General features: G+C 28.7%; 1 protein-coding gene across 50 annotated transcripts in view; it reads left to right on the plus strand.

Annotated features, from left to right (window-relative positions):
* Dscam1 (Down syndrome cell adhesion molecule 1) overlaps positions 1 to 20,852 on the plus strand; it is an 88,616-nt gene that overhangs the window by 8,878 nt on the left and 58,886 nt on the right. The gene's annotated exons all lie outside the window — the stretch shown is intronic.

Genomic DNA, 20,852 nt, shown 5'->3' on the forward strand with positions numbered 1-20,852 from the left:
TAGTAGCTGCTTTACCTTTCATTAGCTTAGCAATTGCAACTGGCACCATTCTAAGTACTCAGATAATTATTAAAATTAAAAATCAAATCCCATTTTAATACACATAATTGGAGATGATATGTACAGATTACGGTATTAATATAGTTATTATATTCACCCTTACATTATAGAGTTTTGATTGCATAGTATGATATAGTTAGTTATGATTAGTAGTAACAAAATTAATTATTATTGTAAAATAAATTCAATTATAAATATAGTTTAAGAAAAAACATTGTAATATATGGTAAAATGTTAATTTTAAAGTATTTTTTCAATAGATCCACAGCTTTTAAAATTAATAGTGTGAAATATGAAACAGCTTTTTGCTTACAATATTACATCATTAGTTTCTTTAAGGTTAATTTTGGTTGTTTGTTTAGATTAAAGATTGTCATATAATAGTTAAACTTCTGATAACGAAAGATAAAACTATAACTAGAGGGACAATGTTCTTAATGTTGATTTATAAATTATGATACTAGAGTATATATATAAAATCCGTTATTTATACCACAACAAAGAACGATTAATTATAAATATGTTTAGTTTTGCTTATCAACTAATTTTGGATTCTACTTTAATAATGAATTGACTTTAAGTGCTCTTGTACGGCGATGGAACGCAGTTGATAATGACAAGTATTACAGTAAATTCGCGATTGCGATCAATAGATGAATAGAGTTTATAGAGTATTTTTTCGTTTACTATTTTCCTATTCATAGATTGTATAAATTATACTAAATATACTAGAAAAAGTTGCATTTAAGTTAAGTTTATCTATCAAAAATATATAAATAAAGTATTCTATATTTTTAATATTTATATCTAAGGAAACACATATTAAACAAGGTATCAAACTCTTTTTAAAATATATTATAACGAACAAACCAAAAACCTCAGACATTATTTTAATGTTTCATTCATCGTTGAAATACGAGAAGAGCGCTGCGTTAAAATCGATACTATATTATTATGGTTGTGTAACTAAACGCAGTCGGACGAGACAGCCAGACGGTTCGCTGCAGTACAAAATGAAACCAAATATTTTGTATTTAGAAAAAATTCTCATTTTAAACCGTTCAGGATTCTCGACGATTTCCAGAGAAAAAGAAAAAAGAGGGAGAGAGTTATTTCTTTCGGATATTCCACTAGTTCAAGAGCATGCTGCTGTACGAAAATACTTTTTGAATCTCAGAAAGCTCGGTCGCTTTCAGACTAATCGTATATCCTTCCGCATTTCACCGTATTTCGATTAGTCTTTATTCCAGTAAATACTAAACTAGTTTGGTATACAGTGTGCGAATCGGCATTTTGGCGAAATGCCTAAAGTTGCACTGCCAATGCACTTATTAAACACAAACTCGCACTGGAAAATCGCATGTTGTCTGCAACGTGATGATTTATTTTTTGCAGCTTTAGGTAGTTTTTGTATAATATATACACTAGGAGTGCAAGTTAGTCATGCGAATATTATTTGAAACATAAAACTTTCAGTGTCGAAAAAAACGGCATTAAAAATGTCACGGCCACTGACTTTTTAATTTTAATAATGATTTCGTGTTATAGATTTCGTTTTATATTTGAAATAAAATAACATCTATATTAAATAAAATTGCACTTTTATTATTGATTATAATACTAATTAGAGGATATATATCTAATTAGAGACCGGCCTAAACCGCCTTCTTAATTTTCACCCGAAACCGAATAAAATATTGTATTTCAGTTTCTGTCAAAACCGAAAGTGAAATCAAGCCTTTTCTGAGTATAATGCAAATACAAACTATTCTTAACACTTTACATGCCGATGACTCAAATATGCGTCATTACAAAATAAAAAGATAGAGCTAGTAATTATAAAAACTTATTTGATTTAATTATTATTTTTTATATAAAACAAAAATACAAGGAAATACTGTTTAATGATTTGTTAAATTAATTAAGAAATGGGCTTTGTAGCATTTCACAATTTGCTATTTTGATTTACTTACTTTTACAACATATTTGTGCGATTAGTGATTTTCATATAATATAATGTTGCAACTAAAACAGAGTTCAGAAAAGTTTCGAAACGTTTCATGCTGAGCAAAATTTTTATATTTATTAAATTTTTGCCATAGCGGTCATTCGAACGAGTAGCAAATACAAAATAGGGAAGAATGTTTCATGTGGGTGATATTCCTTGTGAGGAATATTCGTATGTGAAATTGCCATGTGAGCAATTTTCGCGTGAGCAGTTGCACTGTTATCAATGTTCGTGTGAGCAATAGTCCATGTGAGCAATTTTTGTGTGAGCAGTTGCCTTGTGACAAATAGTCTGTTCATTTATCAAAAGTTATAGTGATTTTACGAGAGTTAATATATGATATATTCATAAAACATGATGGCTCATTTTTAGCTGCCTGGAATTTTTAGCTGCCTGTAAAGTGTTAATATGTGCATATTTATATATAGACAGCAGTTGATTCTGATGGAGGATGACCGCTAGGATTTGTAGTTCCTGCTGTTGTCAATCTCATCAACATTTAATTGTATGAGAGTTATTTTTTATTAAAGGAAACCAAAAGATAATAAATGTCGGAATACCGTCAAGTCATTGACTGGTAACTTAAAGGTCGTGGGTTCGAGCCAAAGCAGTAGACTCGAATTTTTATTTATTAATAAAAAACGGGCCTAGCTGCAAAGTGATATCTTATAAATTATAATACACATAATAATTCATAATTATGTAGATATCACCGATTCCCAGACTGAAAGTCTGGTGGTTAATACTTACTTGTAGGTATCCATTACGTCTGATTAACTCATCCCGTTGTAATGCATTGGGCTTACGAGTGCCAGGTTGCAAAATAATATATAAAAATGTTTTTATCTTACGTGTTTCATGAGTGTCATCTCATATAATACTTACAGCATTATTTTGATCAGACAAACGTTCTAGCATAATGTTCGCATTATTCCATCGCGTTTCTATATATTGACCGCGTACCTAGGTATTTTAGCATTTGGATAAATATAGTATGTATATGTATTTGATTTTATTATTGACTTAATAAATTCATAAAAAATCACATATCGCCAGTTAAAGGGATTATGTCACACAATCCATATCAGTCAAATCAGAAATGCGTAGGTATATCGCTATCTATAGAAGCAGCCATTGTTTTGGATTGTGAATTAAATTTATGCACCAATTTCTTGTGGAAATTCAATGTGCATTCGATCTCTAATACACTATATCGTAATCGTTAAAAATCAAACTTAGATTTTTAATATGGATTTTTTAAAGTAGAAAATGTGAAATATTTGGGAACAAATTTAAAAATTGCACAGTATTTTACGAATTGTTTTCAGCTACGCGTAACGGGTAGCTTTTATTTTTAAATGTTTCATAAAAGTGGATAGACGAATTAGTTATAACGGGTCAATTAATATACGATTAGATATTGTAACAACACCAGATAAAATATGTTTTATAATATAGCTTTCAATCCTTATGTATTATGTCACCGTGCAGCTGGGTCATTTTTTTATTTGCGTATTTTTTGTTAAAGAAAAAATCTAGTGTGCTGCGGAAATCCCACATTGTGTTTCAATAACTACACATAGTATGTATGTAATTTATAGTATATATTATATAAAGTTATTGCATATTTTAATGTAAAACTATATTAATTAAAATTATCTAATCTATCACAATATATAAAGCAATGCATTATGCTTTAATATTTTGCGATTAAAAATAGTTTTATTTGTCAATTAATAATTTCAGGTTTACTGTAGTTTGTATTTAAGTGGAATGGCAAATTTAAAAATGCACAGAATAAACATAATTGAAACTTACTTTTAATGAAGAATTTATTTGAGAATATATTGTCACTTTAACATACATATGTACATACTATATAACCATACATACACTTATGTACCCGTCTAATTAATTAATTATGATTCACTCTAGTTGATAAAAAATGTATCATCGCATGGTCAGAATTAACTTTCAGTCGTTAAAAATATTTCGTTCGATAACGATTGTACGCTTGACACATCGTACTACTTATTTTGATATCTTATCTGAGACGATCTCAAATTTAATACAGTATCGCAAATTGAAACGTCTATGCTATCTTTATAAACAGCCGGTAATACATGTTAACATTTAACTAACGATATTGGTAAAATTCAATAATAATTATGACCTAAACTCTCCGAACCCTACTGGGTATGCATTTGATAATAATCAATTATGCATTCGCGTCACGATGTCCGTGGTCTATGGCGGATATGGTTTCTGTATAGTTTTCTCTCTATATAGAGTTCACTGTTCGTACTTGTTTCGGATATCAAATTGCTGGTTGAAGCTGTGGCTAAAAGAGTAATTTAGACACTTAACAGCGTGTATCGCGAATTGTTAAAAATTGCTAAATTGATAGGGGCATATTTATAACATTTTTGCAATTAATTGAATTAGTATAATATATAAATATATGTTGTGTTTTTGATTGTATATACATATGATAAATGATAAGAAAAACGAGAAATATGCATATGAACTTTAAAGGTGATGATCGTCGCCTTGAATATTGATGATTGAATATTTTGTGATGTGAATTCATTGTATGATGTGTATTAAGTGCGTAACGGTTTTGTAACGAATGTAAATGTCATTATTACATTTTATGTTAACTAGAAATTATGTAAATATTCAGAATTTAGTATTCTTAAATATGATGTAATGTTGTTTTTGATTTTTATATTATTTAGATCGCAAGTTGATTAATAGAATGGAAATATGTCATACAATTTTAAGAATTTCCGCGGTGGTAGATTAGGTATAATATAATTCTTGCTTCACAACATATTTAATAAATATATGTACATAAGTCTGATTCACTATGCTTTTTTATATTTAATTTTGCGTACATGGTGTTTAATAATTATATTTATTAAGCTGAGTCATAAAAATAAACGTCATTTTACCGCAGCGTGAAATTAATAATGTACAAAATTAAATCCATATGAAAAAATATTATTTTAATGTGAATTTTTAATACAAAAATTTATCAGTTACGCGCCAGAATAACCCCTGAAATGACACCTTCTGTGTTTGCGTCAAGAACTGTGCTTCCGCACCCCCTAATTAATTCCGAACCACGTTTCCTGTTTGGTTACAAATTCCATTATGCACTACATACATACAACATACGAAATAATCAGATTTGGCTCATGACTCAGACTGTTTGCTGCAAAACTGAACAATTCGATTAATTATTATATAATATATATGAAAATTTGTTTAAAAAAATATATACTTTATTTGTATATGCACAACCTTTATTCGTTAAAAGTCATCAAATATTGTCTAAAGCACTCAACATGTTATTTTAGAAGTGCTCCTACATAAACATCCGACCAAAAAGAGTTTGGATTGTTTATTTATTTTTCTCCGAAATAGCCACCGTTTAGTATTGACTGTTTTATGATTTTTTCCTGTATAACATTATTTACGTTCAAACTTTTTATTAGGTTTATATTGTTGTTACCAAATAGAAACGAATGCTTGTAGGCTATTGGTGTTTTATTGCGCTAAAGTGTTGTTTGATCGATATGTATTTGAGAGGTACTATAAAATTCAACAAAATAGACATACATACATGGAGCGATGTAACTAAAATATCGATCTCTTATAAAATTTTGAAAAAAAGCCTCTTTCCATTCTAATGAATAATTTAAGGCTACTTGTAATTGATTGGCAATACAGAGATATCATTAAAATATTTATTATATTATAAAAAATATATTTCGGGTTTATATGCCGTGCGGTGTGACTTATTCGGCCAGTTAGAACTCGGAATAACTGTTTCATAAACAGTTTTATTATAGAAATATAAATTATACCGATGTACAGATAAAATTCAGGCGGCGGTGTCGAATGGAGATGAGTCCTCGTTGATGCCTTTCGAAATGCATGAGTCAGCTTTTGATGCTAGTTATGTAAGTCCTGTGTGTCGAGCGAGTAAATTGGAGTCGAATCTTTTATACGTTTGCTTAGATGGATAGGATTAAAGGCTTATTTATACCAATCACTGTTTAACCCTTCTTTAAAGCAATAGTGTGTCTTCCGGGTGACTCTTTATAAGCGAAACCATTGTGGTCGCTTCCTGAATGTCGACAATAGAATACGTATAACATACTATTCGGTGCATTAGAATGCCAATTTTTTTAGGCATGATTCGAAAATCAAAAATAAATAAAGATACTTGGTGTATTTTGTTACGGTAATTAACGCTAATGTTTTTCTATTGTCTGAGTGGCCATTTTAAGTTCAGTCACCTTGGGTGTTCCTAAATGACGATTACTCTAGTGTTTTTATTTAGCAAGGTACCTTTGTTACTTTGTTAGTTTCTACGGGAAAATTATGTTTAAAATTTAATGTCGTTAGGTTAAAATGATATATGATAACGATTAGTAACAGGTTTTATTTATTATTTGCTAAATTTTATAAAAAGGCTTATTAATAATAAAACCTGTCATTTCATAGAATGTTGAAATATGTGTATAATAATTTCTCGATCCAGAAATTAAATACTACAATTAGCTTATTTTTACAAAAGCGTAGTATACTATAGGTTAAAAATACCTGCTGTTTATAACCACAATTTTCATTCTCAAATATTTTTCGTATCTTGTCTTTTTTACACATTGACAGTTTACGCCTACCACGAAATATCTCATCTTCGAAACTGTTGTATTTGGAGCATTGTTTTTTTAAATGTAATTATATTCGCTTCCTGTCAGTTGTCTGACAAATGTCATTTGTCTGACAAAAAATAATATTGTGCAACACGACAATATCAATACCTGTCAAATAGTTGTAGGGGATGCAGGGCCACATACGAAGTGATTGTCTACGTCAGTAAGGGAATAGTAGTAGCAGCTAAGATCTAATAATGTAATTCTGTTTCAAATAAATACATAGCTATGTATATTGGATTTCTTCTTACAAAATAATATAAGGAGAGTGGGAAAAAGGGTACTCTTTTGAGGGTAAAAAATAAACACGAGTTAAAAAAATAATATAACAGGGCATACACACATAAAATTAAATATACTATATAGATAATGTCAATCTGTTCAGCCATCGGTTGGAATAATAGCTCATGCTAGAATAAAACTTTCGGAATATCGTTTTATTGTTGAATTTCAAATTTATTTTATTTTTTGATTTACGTGATACTCGTTTTACGCGGTTAAGAAAAATATTTTTTTGAGTAGTCAAAATCACACATATTTGGTACCACACGTGTATCGCGACGATGGACATACGCATGGATATTCCTACATCTGGAACCTCTTCCACTGCCCATGCAGTGTGTCTTGAGTTGCTTTTCGGAGTGCATGCGTGTAGCTGAATATTTTGATGGTTTATTTTATAAGTTAAATAAACGTTAAAAAGTACATTTGAATACTATTCGATCGTTTTATTTCGATATATGTCTCGATTTACGCGGCTTCAATTTGCACAACATTTTCTGGAACGCATATACCGCGTAAATCGAGGGATGAGTGTATATTATAATAATATAGCCGGAAACCTTATATATTTTTTAAGTTTTTTGTTTGATTAAAAATTAACAATTTAATAAGATTGTAGGGTAAATATATTTATCCTACAAACTTATTGAATTGTAATCTACTGATAAAATACTAAAAAATATAAAAAGGTTCCGTGATTAAATATCATATATAAATAAATAGAGCAGTGATTTTTTTTGTAATATTTTCAATGTAAAATCGGATTTATATTGTTATATAATACATAAAACTCGCAATTTTGTTATTTCAATACAAGTTAATAAATGCTTCATCGAAATAAACATTTTTAACAACTTGAGTAAAACATTTTTTTTTATAAAAAAAAACACATCACGCGATCCCCAAAATATCTAAAAACATATTCCAGATAATAAGTTAATTATAAAAATTAATTTGCCTCAAGCATAGGAAAAGCTCCATTACAGTATCGTGTCATTTTTGCCCAAACCATTATTTTATTATAAATTCCCACACTCATATGAGCGAATTAAAAATAACAATTTTATTTTAATCAGAGTATGATTGACGTACGACTTGATTACACTACGTTGTTTTTAAAAATGTCATTTAATCATGTTTACCATATTTTTGCGGCTAATTACTGTATAGATACCGGAAACATTATTTTTTGCGGTTAATTTGTGTAGAAGCATAGATAATGATCGACTTATTTAAACTCTAATATTACGCTTGCGATTTTCCTGTTCGTTTTCTAGGCGCGACACATTTTTCTGCGTGAATCATAATAAAGTGTTGTAAAATATACATAGATGAGATCTCATGATTCACTGGATGTACATCTTTTAAAGATGCTGATGGATGTAACAATAGGCTCTGAGGGGTCATCACACCGCGTGGTTGTGTTGAGTTCAGGAAGTACGCCGATTTAACTCTCATGTTATGCGTTTGACAATAAGATAATTTGGGATTTGATTCGGTAGATTACGATTCGATGCGGAGGAGTCTTGGTGTTGAGAAGCTTGCATATTCAAAAGTTGTCTCAATCTGATTTGGGAACTCAGAGACTTATAGAAATGCTAATTTAGATTAATACTTTTATACAATCAATCTATATTTATGAGTCGGAGATAGAAGTATCGTATGATAATAAGATATTACAAATATCATAAAACAGCTGGTTTAACCTTGATTTATGAGTGTGCTTATTCATGATTCAATTGTATGATTCACGTTTACGATTCATTGAACATTTATATTTTATTATTGCATTATACAATAAAAAATAAATATCACTATTCGTTGTGTCATCTCCATAGTATTGAAATCGTACTATTTACAACCATTGAAAATTAAACAAAAAGTTAACTTAACCGACAATAAACTATTTTAATATGTAAAGTTATCTGAAATATCATAACCTAACTGACAATTTGCTTATTCAATTAGTAGGTAATATATATCATAAATTTGCTAGCTCCACTTTTGGGTTAAAATTACTTATAATGCCTTTTTGCTTCCATAATTCTGATACATTAAGTAGTAATGATTTTTCTATCACAATATTCACAATGTCCACATAAGAACAATAATTTTATAAAATTAATCGTAAATACTCACTGGTTTACATAAACACGATTTATTGCACTATTTTGACATTAAAAAACTCGAGATTGATTATAATATTTTCCTTGTTGATAATTATAATATTTTCCTTGCCGAGTAATTATAATATTTTCCTTGTTGTTAACCTAATTAACAAATACATAATAATATCTATTTTTTTAGTAAAATATTTGTTTTATTAATTTATTTTGCAAATATAGCTAATATTTTTAATGAAGATAATGTCTATATGACTATTAGATATGTAATTATGTTATTATAATTTTACTATAAAGTTTGATATAAATTAGGATAATTTTTGAACTATTATTGACATACAATTTTGTAACATACAGTCATATTTAGATTTATACATAATGTCTGATATATTTTCACCGAAATCTGATTGTGTTAAAATTTTAGACAATGGTTTTTTTACTGTATTAAGAGAACAAGTGACTCACTTATTTCTTAGAATTGCAATTTTCAATATACCACGATGCAACATAATTTATTCGTAATTTTTATTCTGCGATAAGAACTTTAATGTCGAAAACGAACTCTCAAAAAATTCTTATATAATATTTTTAATATGCCTGCCGAAACGTATTGATTTTGGTCGCTTTTTATAGCTCTCTGAATCTTGTACGACATAATAGAACCTTGGCTACCTTCACCACATATGCTTTTAAATCATATACAAAGCACACCCTCTCATAGATTTAATCCGTGCGTCTTACCTGCCAAACTCGAACATCTGGCGCATTTTTTAGTACCTGCACTCACGATCTTTCATCCTAAACACGACTTTCATCTCTCCTAAATAAGTTGAAACGTTCGCAACAATAAATCGCGATGCAGTGTCGTGTCCTTCTTTGGTCACACGCGAACTTCCTGATGGAGACTTCCTTCGTATTTTTTCAGAACGTGCTTACCAATGCGGCGACTCTTAAGAATTTGATTTTGGTAGCTGCTAGTCATGATTTTGATGTTAACGCATCCACATTGTGTGTTAATAACGCATGCTATAGCAATCACGACTCCTTTGCCTAGTAAAGACAACGCAAGGATCCAGGATGATCTTGAGATATTGCTTTTACAATAAAACTTTAACTACGACAAAACATTCATTTTATTTATTTAGTTGCTTTGTTCTTGTGACACCTGCTAGACGTCGTTTAGGCAATCGGAAGTAAGAAATGCACGTGTGTTCTTTAGAGTGGTTTGAGTTTGTGGGAATGTAATACTAAATCGACGAAGCGAGACCTTATACGACACTTTTCCATTGCTGACTAAGGGATATCCTTTATTGTAAAATATAAACTTGCGTGTTGAAATAACCTTTGTCTTTTTGTGTTTTATTTTATTTGTAAAAAAAAGATGTAGACCAAATTTATGCATTACTCGGTATTAACACGAATCATTGGCCAAGCGAAACGGTCGTCTTCCAAAATTTGTGGGATTGAGCATTTATTTTTATTGGTACCAAAAAATAATAATACCTTATTGTAAATACTAACTGTATCTGTTATTTCCGACTTATTATTTTACCTGATAACCAATGATTAGTTTATTTTTGTAGCTATTTAAATTTATATTTGGGGTTTTAATTAATAACAGCTCTGAATTTGCAATCCTTAATAGCGATAGAAGAAATCGTAATAGAAATCAATCGCTCAGCAGGGAATGTTTAACCCTCTATTTTTTCTCGAGAGTCAGTGTATACAAACAAATTCAATTATAATTACATTTATTAATTTATTTTAATCAAAAGCCTATTTTTTATGTTTTTACATTTATTTTAATCTAAAATACATTTATTTTAATCAAAAGCCTATTTTTTTTATATATTTTTAAATTGTCAACACTATCAAACCATGCTGAGATAAGTGGTCAGCAATATAAAAATAGTTTGTGAACTTTATGGTGTTTAGATATCTCACAATAAATGATATTTTATTTAAAAAGTTTAATATCAATATAAAATAAATTGCGTTAAATTATGAAACAGTAACATACAATATAAATAAAAATCTCATTAATCATTATAAGTTTTATAGAAAATATGTCTTATTTTTAATACCTTGGAATCTATCTTTTTATGTCAATTTGGAACTGTTTTTGGGGATCAACCGATTTTATTGTTTTTATTGTCAGTGTTGCAAATAGAAACATTTTTATCGCTTCTTTATATTAAATTCCCCCCTTAACTTAAGGTCCTGCAATGATTTTTGCACAAAAAATATAAAAATGGAAACATATTGAAAATAACCCTTGCACATTTGAGAATTTTTTTATTTAATTTTTAAATCATTTTTCAAGATTTTAATTTAACCCCATATAAGGCAATTTGCCAATACTTCAGTGGATTTCGCTCCGCAAATTTCAATTTCGTTTACTCTACGAAGTTCATTATTTAAGTGATAAGCTAATAGGGTAAATTTTAATCATAAATTATAGAAAGATTATTTTTATTCTTTTCAACGCATCGTATCATGACACATTTCGTTTATTTAAAAATGTGATGGTATCATAATTTTGAGTATTCTAATACTTGACTATACTTGATATAATATATTAGATGATGTTCAATAATAGGAATATTTTTGATGTAATTTTATAACAGTAAAATCTCAGAGCCTGTCTCTTATTTACTCGTTTGTCCTTGCCTCGTTGGCTCGGAAACCTCGTTTTTGACGGCAAGTCCACTTGTCACTCCCACTTGCGTGTGTATACTATAATACTATAGTATACTGGTATAGTAGCGGACCGGCACGGATTGAGCACCCCCGCACCTGCGCATGTGCCGCTGAGCAGATGTCGTGTGAAACGGCTCTGTGATTGGTCGACAGAGAGCGGCAGCTGCAAAATTCATCTCCAAAAATCGGCGAACGATTCGAAATGTAAAGTGAAGAATGCAATATTTTGAACAAACATTGTAGATGATGGATTTTATATAATCTCAAACAGGGTTTAGGATACACGCCTATATAAAATTTGTATATTTCTTAAGAAATCTACCTAAAATAATGGGTACTTTATATCATTATATTCAGAAAATTGTTATAACAGAAATTTGGGTTTTGACATTAAATATTTGGGATATGTTTATTTAGTCAATATTTTAATATAGATATATTTAATTATCAGTTTTATTACAATATGTATATTTAATTATCAGTTTTATTTTGACAGTATAAACTATTTGGTTATACTGTCAAAATAAAACTGAGTGGTGGTTTAGGACTAGATATTCCAAATATTCGTCCGATCCAACTATTCGAATATCGAATAATAAATGACAAAATATTCGAAAATGTTGGACGAAAAAATTTACGCAATCATTTTTTTATTGAGAAAAACGCTAAAATATGATATTTTCAAAATAATTCATTTCATTTTCGCAACTGAGGAGATCGTGATTTGTAGCACTTGCTGCAAGTCTATCTGATGGTTCAATAATTTCTAAATCTAATTTACTGTATGTACTTTCATTTTCGGATGGTGTTATCATTCTATCCAATAGCTCTTCCGCAAATTTATTTATTATTTATTTATTAAAATTAAAACCATCGTGACATGACAGGTTAACCTAATGCGTCACGGTGGCCAAAAGCATAAAATATATTAAAATTAAAAAAATATATACAAATATCTACGTACATCTGTATATACGTATATATACATATACGCACACACACATAACTAAAAACATGATAATATATGATAAAAGGACAGACACAAATCACCTCAACAGGTGTGCATTGTCCCATACAACTGAACCAAATCCCCGTATGTGCACGAAAACATGTCAATATCTCGATGCACAGTATGAGCAGTCGGGTGGCCTTTGCCAGAGAAGAGTTGACAAGTGCTCCAGTCCTAGACTTCACAGGCAAGAACAGTGGATGTGACAGAGAACTATGACTACCTAACTGAGCTCATATTTAGAGCTGCTTGAACACTGAAGGGTTGTTCAAAATTAAAGCACTTTTGAATAGCGTCTTCATTCACCTTTAGTACCATGTTCTTCACTAATGATACAATTTAATCGACAATTGGCGGTTTCTGTTCATGAGCAAACTCGTCAACGCAATTTGGCCACAGTTTTCTCCAAGCGGAATTGAGGGTTCTTTTGGCAACCCCACCCCATGTTTTGTTAATGATTAAGACAGCTCACGATGTGAAAATGATTTTTCCAAAAGTCTCAGATAGTAAGATTTGTTCATTAAATCACTTTGAAATTATGATTTTGTGTAGAGCTTTTTGAAGTTCGAAACTTCTTGCTGATCCATGAGCTGGAGTAATGAAGTGGTGTTGAAAGGAAGAAACTTGATCTTAATGAACCTACAGTAAGTCGTTCTCTAGGTCTGGAGGATGAGCAGGAGCATTATCCTTAATCATTTTTTCCCAAAATGTAATCTCACTGCAAAGAGAATCATCAAAGTGACACAATGCTTACCGCTCGTATTGCGAGACAACGGTCGATTATCAAGTCAAAATTAATTCGTATTGCGAAACACTCGTAAATCAAGTTACTCGCAATTTGAGGTTCTACTGTATATCAATTTATATACAATATAAAATATATTTTTAATTGTGGCAAATCGACGATACATAGTCATTTATGAACAAAAATAAACGGTAAACTTAAATCTATTTTACTTGAAACTAACTTATAGTTTAACCCACAGATGAACTTGTTTATTATATGAACATACAAATAAATTAAAAATTATGGAAAATTAAGTTTTATCCAACTTGCCTTACAACGAGAAAAGATTTTTACAAATTTTTGATGTACCTTTTCTGTATATATTTTTATAAATAGCCCACGAAATCTTTAGTGCATACGCTGTTTTTAAATCTGTAATATAAATTACAATACCACGTGTTTCGATTTTTTAAATTTATAATAATAAGATACAAGAAATTCGAAAGCACAAATACTAAACATAATTGCTTTTTGAACCAAAATTATATACTGTGTATACCTGACGGTTTCCACTTTCGTGTCAATTAGTTTCCTGTTTCCGTTACTACTTTTATGGATACTTGATTTCATAGAATCGTACAATGTACATTTTCTGTGTATTATTATAACAGGAAGAGATCTCTGATTCTAAAAATAATATTTATTTATAAATCAATCTTAAATATATGTTTTATATTGTACTATTTCACAGTATCATAAGCATTGTTTAGTATTGTGTAACATAATGTGTACTTGTATTTCTTGAAAAAGTAATAAGTCATATTAAATTATACCGACAGCAATTTGCACGCTTAAACATTACATTATGGTAACTAGATCACACACGTTAACAGTCGAGTTAATTGTATCAAACGACTTGTTCGCTTAGCATATAATGCCAGTTTTTTGCTTACAAGTTCATATATGGGATTAATTATTTGCTTTGTGTTATTTATATTATCATACAATATAATGTAATATATTATAAACGCAAAGAGCGATCATCCTCGTGAGAATCACACACCAAAGTTCATTCAGTTCGCACGCATATATCATGTCACATACCTTCAAACCTGATTAAGCATTCGAAAAAGGTCTTATTTGCGTGGGACACACTGGTTGGAATTTCGTACTTTCATTCATTAATGTAACAAAAACATTTATTTACGCTTTCATTCATTGTTTAATCGTTGATATCTTATATAATTCTAAAAATTATATATGCCCATAGAGTTTGGGTGTTTTAAAGTGACTCTTTAATAAAATTAATATATATGTATATAGTGTGTCTCAAAATTAACGAACAAAATAATCCTGTCTATTATAGTTAAAGTATGAAAATATAACAACGAGAGAACTGTAGTCCATCAGCTTCTATCTATTTTTAACTAAATGGTATCGAAATAGATTGAATCATTAATAACAAATGTGAATATATTTCATGTAAAATTATCTTTTAATGTGTTCAAACTTGCTGCATATGACTGATTTTATTATACATAGTATGTATATAGTATGTCCGTATTCTTTTATGATGGTTGAATTTTAAAAACTATTTTGATTTGACAAAATAATTAAAAATCATTCTATAATACATTGTACAGATTGTATTAATTTAAAAGTTGAAAAGGTGATTTTTTAACGAATTTTTACGAATCCAATACATACTGCGAGTGCAAGAGGTAAAACTAGAAGAATAAATCATTATTTGAGATAATCAATGTTCTAGCTTCAACTGCTAAAATAATAATTACATAACATAATACTTATGTTTTTTTCATGCAAATAGAAATTATCAAGAAACACTTATCAAAATTGAAGTTGGAAGGTCAAAGTGATATCATCGAATTATTCAGAAATATAACGTCAACAAACAAATTGCAAAATACATTATTAAAATAATATATTATTATTATTATTATTTTATTAATTTATTTAGCTTAATAGCTAATCTTTACATCTAACAAATTTAGTAAACACATATAAAAATATATAAAAAATACATAACAGAAAGAAAAAATAAAAATATACAATAATAAAGTCTTAATATTATAATTTATTTCTATATGTACGAAGGTGTTTTTTTATTCCATTTATGAAACCCGTTATATTTTTGCTGTTTCGGATTCCTCTTGGAAGACTATTATATAAATCAAAACCTCCGTACATAATTCCCCTAGCCGTACTCGTTTTCTTATAATTAATTATCTTTAAATTTTCTCTATTTCTAGTATTATATCATATTTATGTACATCTTTATTTCTTATTAAATACTTATTAAAATATTTTGGTAACATATTATTTTCTAACTTATATATAAATACTAAAACATTCATACTCAATATTTCTTGAACATTCAACCATTCTAATCTATCAATCATACTTTTACAATTAGTTAATCTATTTTTATTTAAGATTACTCTCATTGCCCTATTTTGTAATTTTTGCAACATTTGTTTATCTAATTTATTTAACATATTTAATAGTGTTGCACAATAATTAAAATGGGGCAATATTATACTATTGTAAATTTTTTTTTTTTGTATTTATACTTAATATATTTCTTAATCTAGATAATAAACCTATTTTTCTACTAATTTTTTTTAATATGTAATTACAATGTTCTTTAAAATTTAATTTTGTATCAACAATTACTACTAAATATTTTATATTATCCACTATTTCTATACTAGAGTTATTTATTACTATTTTGGTACTATTATCTAACACATTTTTATAATTAATAAACATACATTTAGTTTTATTCTCATTTAATTTAAGTACATTATTCTTTAACCATATTTCTAATATACTTAATTCATTATTTAAATTATTTACAATTTCTTTAATGTTATCACCTATGCAATACATTAATGTGTCATCCGCAAATAGATGAATTTTACATTTTTTCACGTTATTAACTATATCATTAATATACAAAACAAATAACAATGGTCCCAATTTAGACCCTTGTGGTACTCCATAAGACACTAATTTCTCTTCAGAATATACATTATTTATTTTAACTTTTTGTTTTCTTTTATATAAGTAATTATTAAACCATCTTAAAACTATATCACTTATACCTATACTCTCCAATTTCTTTAACATTATTTTTCTGTCTATTGTTTCGAAGGCTCTCTTGAAATCCAAGAAAACTGCTCCAATGATTTTGTTTGTATCCTTAGCCAACAGCCAATCATTTATCACTACTTGTAATGCAGTTTCAGTGGAATGCTTTTCTCTGAATCCCGATTGTTGTTCACATATTATGTTTTGAGAATATATATATTTAGATGATGTTATATATAATTATATTATATCTTGTTACCAAAAAATCAATTTTCGTCTTATGTTTGCATTTTGTGTATGGTTCTCAATTTAGTAATCATTCAATAATCTGATTCAGAGATGATCTGCTTAGTTTAACGATTTCAGAATATAAATTCGAGTGACTTTTATATAAAAATATTTATTAGTGTATCAAACACAGTTCAATTGGTATGCATAACCAAAAATAAATATATAAAATCAAAGTGAATACACATGTTTCTTCTGCATATGAAATGCATATCTCGGCTACTAATTTCGTGTACAGTTAAATCCAAAGGATTATGTAATATAAATACAAAAATACCCAAAGCTTTTAATATTAATATGAAAATCAATTTTATCTGATTTACTTTTATTTGAAGTTAAACATACATCTGGGTGATTATATAAACACAATTCCGATCGATTTACACAGCTTAGGTGCTCTTATATTTTCTAATCTCACAGTTTAATATCGCGATGAATAATTAAAAAGAATGAACTAGGTAATGCATACTAACGTCTGTTGATTGTAAGTTGTAATCGTAGTTTATTATTAATACAAATATGAATTACTGATTTGTAACGCATTGGGCTAACGCCTGTCATGTTGCAACAGAGTTTACAACAAATATACGTTATCTAGTTGTTCTTAATGAATGGTATTCATATTTTTTATTATTGTTTTATCGTTTTTGCCCTTGTATTCATACATCATTGTTGTTTTATTTTTATTTTTTGTTTGAAAGTGTCGTATATGTATATATACATACATACATATGTAATAATATCAAGGATATGATGTAAGCATAAAGGTTATTATCGTGAAAATGTCACACCAAAGATATGAGAAAAAATATGTACACAAACACTTGACTCGTCTTTTTTTCTCTCCCCCAAATTGTTCTGAGACTATTTCAAAACTTTTATTCAACCCCTCCTGCTGTGATTACACTCGTAAAGTTTACCCCTTTCATCGTTCACAAATAGTACATATGTATGGGCATAAATAGCTCTCTAAAAAGGCTATTCATGTACCATTGTCTCGCTACCATGTGTGATTTTAATTAAAGACCATTCAAACTACACACACATGATATTTTACGCTCGTTGACTGTCGATCGGATATTTTCATTAGTTGACAATTTGACATACTCGCCCAAACGGTGTGACACTCAATTTGTGTGTTTTATAATCCGTATAAAACGAGCAAAACACGTATGGAACGTTTTCGTTGCTTTAGAAATCCGATGTGTCACTATTTTGGCCAATATGATTTTATTTTAAAAATATAGTGCAATCTTAACTGTTATTTTTTTAATGAGAGCATTTCAAGAAACTCCATAAGTCTTTGCCATCAAGTTATTACTATAATTAGAACGTAAATATTAAATAAAACTTAGTTATATGCAATGTATTATCTTGAATTTTATGATTATATTATTTGCAGATTCCTATTTAAAAATTAAGGAATATACAAATTTTAAAGGAGAATAAAACATTCCATGATTTAAAAAAATTACCTTTTATATATATTTGTTATTTATTATTATGATAAAAATAATACAAATTAGAAAATTAAAACCATCCAAGATGTTGTGACATGTACTGATTTTACAAAATTGTTGACTATTGCTTACATAACAATGAGACAATCGCCCTTCTAAATGTGCCTAAATGTGTGGTCGCCACATGTCCATTCTCCGGTTATAAAATATGTGTGAATTAAAAAAAAATCTGTTATAAATATAAACAAACGGTATCCGGTATACGAATATTTTAATATTCGGATTTTAATCTCTAATCATTATGTTTCAAAATGTTGTTCTGAATCTAAATCTCATCATATAATTTATAATATAATTCTAGTACCCACATTATACGATATTTGTACATATGATACCTACAGCTCTCAATCTCTTTGATCTTATTATTTTTATTCGCTACAAAATTAGTTGTAATGGCATGTCGGGTCTTCGAACTAAACGATTCATTTAGCCATGTCATAATGGTCACAATGCGAAAGAATTAAACAGAGGCGTTTAATGACGTCGGCCGACACACGCCCTTCTTTTTGATACCATAATAAAAAGCACTCACTATTATGATGTGTACAATGTGTATAAATATTTATTCTATACTAGCTTTGTTGGTTGTTTAGTTTATCTGAGATCTCGGTTAATTCATAGAACCGAGCTCTTCTACTTCCTTGACGTCTTTATGGTTTGGAGTGGTGTGTTAACCGACATTTTTTGGTTATTTTTATCCTCGGCTACTATTTGAGAGATGCACAAACTTTCCTGGTTAAGTAATTTATATTATTTCTTATTATGTGTATATAAACAAAATATTAATAGTAATATCTACATATACAGCGACACAATAATATTTACATGAAAACATATCAAGTATTTATTTTATTTTACTTTTATTAGATGAATATTAAACAGTTTCACACATGTCTGGTAGGTTAATTTACGCTCTGATTAATAACCCAGTTACTGTGATGAATGTACATACTTCTTGTTGGATTTGAATTAAAATTTTCGATTAGATCTATCTACTCCTTACGGTAAACTTGCTCTAATGTGTGTATAATTACTACGTATATACATATATAATTAATTACTAATTTTTGTAAAATAATATGTAATTGCACCTCTCGCTTACGAACTAAAATATGTTCACTGGATCAAATGTTGGTAAAAACGGATCAGATATCACGCCAATATGATTTTTAAAGCATTATTTTAATGATCGTTTTTCAGTTTCTAAATTAATTTTTCATTCAGGTAAGAAAAATCATGTTACAAAAATTTGCTTAGTTATAGAAAATATGATTGAAATTGATTCCATACAATGAGTGCATTATTAGAGATTATCATAATATCAATACATACTTTTTTGAACTAACCTTTTAATGTATAAATGAGATTTTAGTATTACTTCATTTTTTCACCGAGCTTCAGGATTTACTTTATATCTTGCAAATTTATTTTGTCTCCTAGCTGTTTCGTGTGCTTTTATAAAAAAAAATCTTTCAGTAGTGAAATTACTGCATTTAAAACAACCAACAAAATTTTTGGTGTGAGATATGACACAATTACCAATTATTTAATTAATCAATTTGCACACATTAAAGTGGTTTTGTTCATTGTTGTAACTCACGACGAAAGCATTGTTGAATACACTGGTAATTTATAAATAATATATCGATCTCTCGATCATGTTTAACAAACTGAATGTGCGGTAGCCATGTTTCGCATACGCGTTTATTTTTAATTATAAAATTACAAATTTCTAGCTTATATATATATGATCGAGAAATGGGAGGAGGTCAACGTTACCACTCTCCCACGTTTCATTGACCATTACAAATGATTTGGGGGCGCAACTATTATATTTGTTTTTAACTAATATATGTATTCTTTGTCAAATAAAATTTATGTTGTTTTTAAGAGTGCAATTGTTGGTGTTGGTATGATAGATCGCATTAATTGCTTTCGGTAATGAGATGCATATAGTCCAAGACCACTCCGTTTCTTTTTATAAATGCAAAGGGCTTCTGTAGTTATTATACAACTAATCGTAATGCGATTATGGCTGGTCCCAAAATTAATATGATTACTTATTAATATGATATAATACTAACTATACATGTATGTGGATATAAATCGCACATGCTCATCATACACGCAATCGTTCGCAAGTGTTTCTTACATTTGTATATGTAATATATTATTTTTAATAGCAAAATTCTCAGTTGTTTTAGGTCAGTTATTTTGTGCTAATATTGAAATATTTCCATGCAACTGGTTTTAATAATAATCTTCATTATTCGACGATCAAGTAATGAGATAAATAT

Source organism: Plectrocnemia conspersa, unplaced genomic scaffold (assembly GCF_051122295.1).
Source record: "Plectrocnemia conspersa isolate PC_06_02 unplaced genomic scaffold, ASM5112229v1 ptg000010l, whole genome shotgun sequence".
Classification (NCBI taxonomy): Eukaryota; Metazoa; Arthropoda; class Insecta; order Trichoptera; family Polycentropodidae; genus Plectrocnemia; species Plectrocnemia conspersa.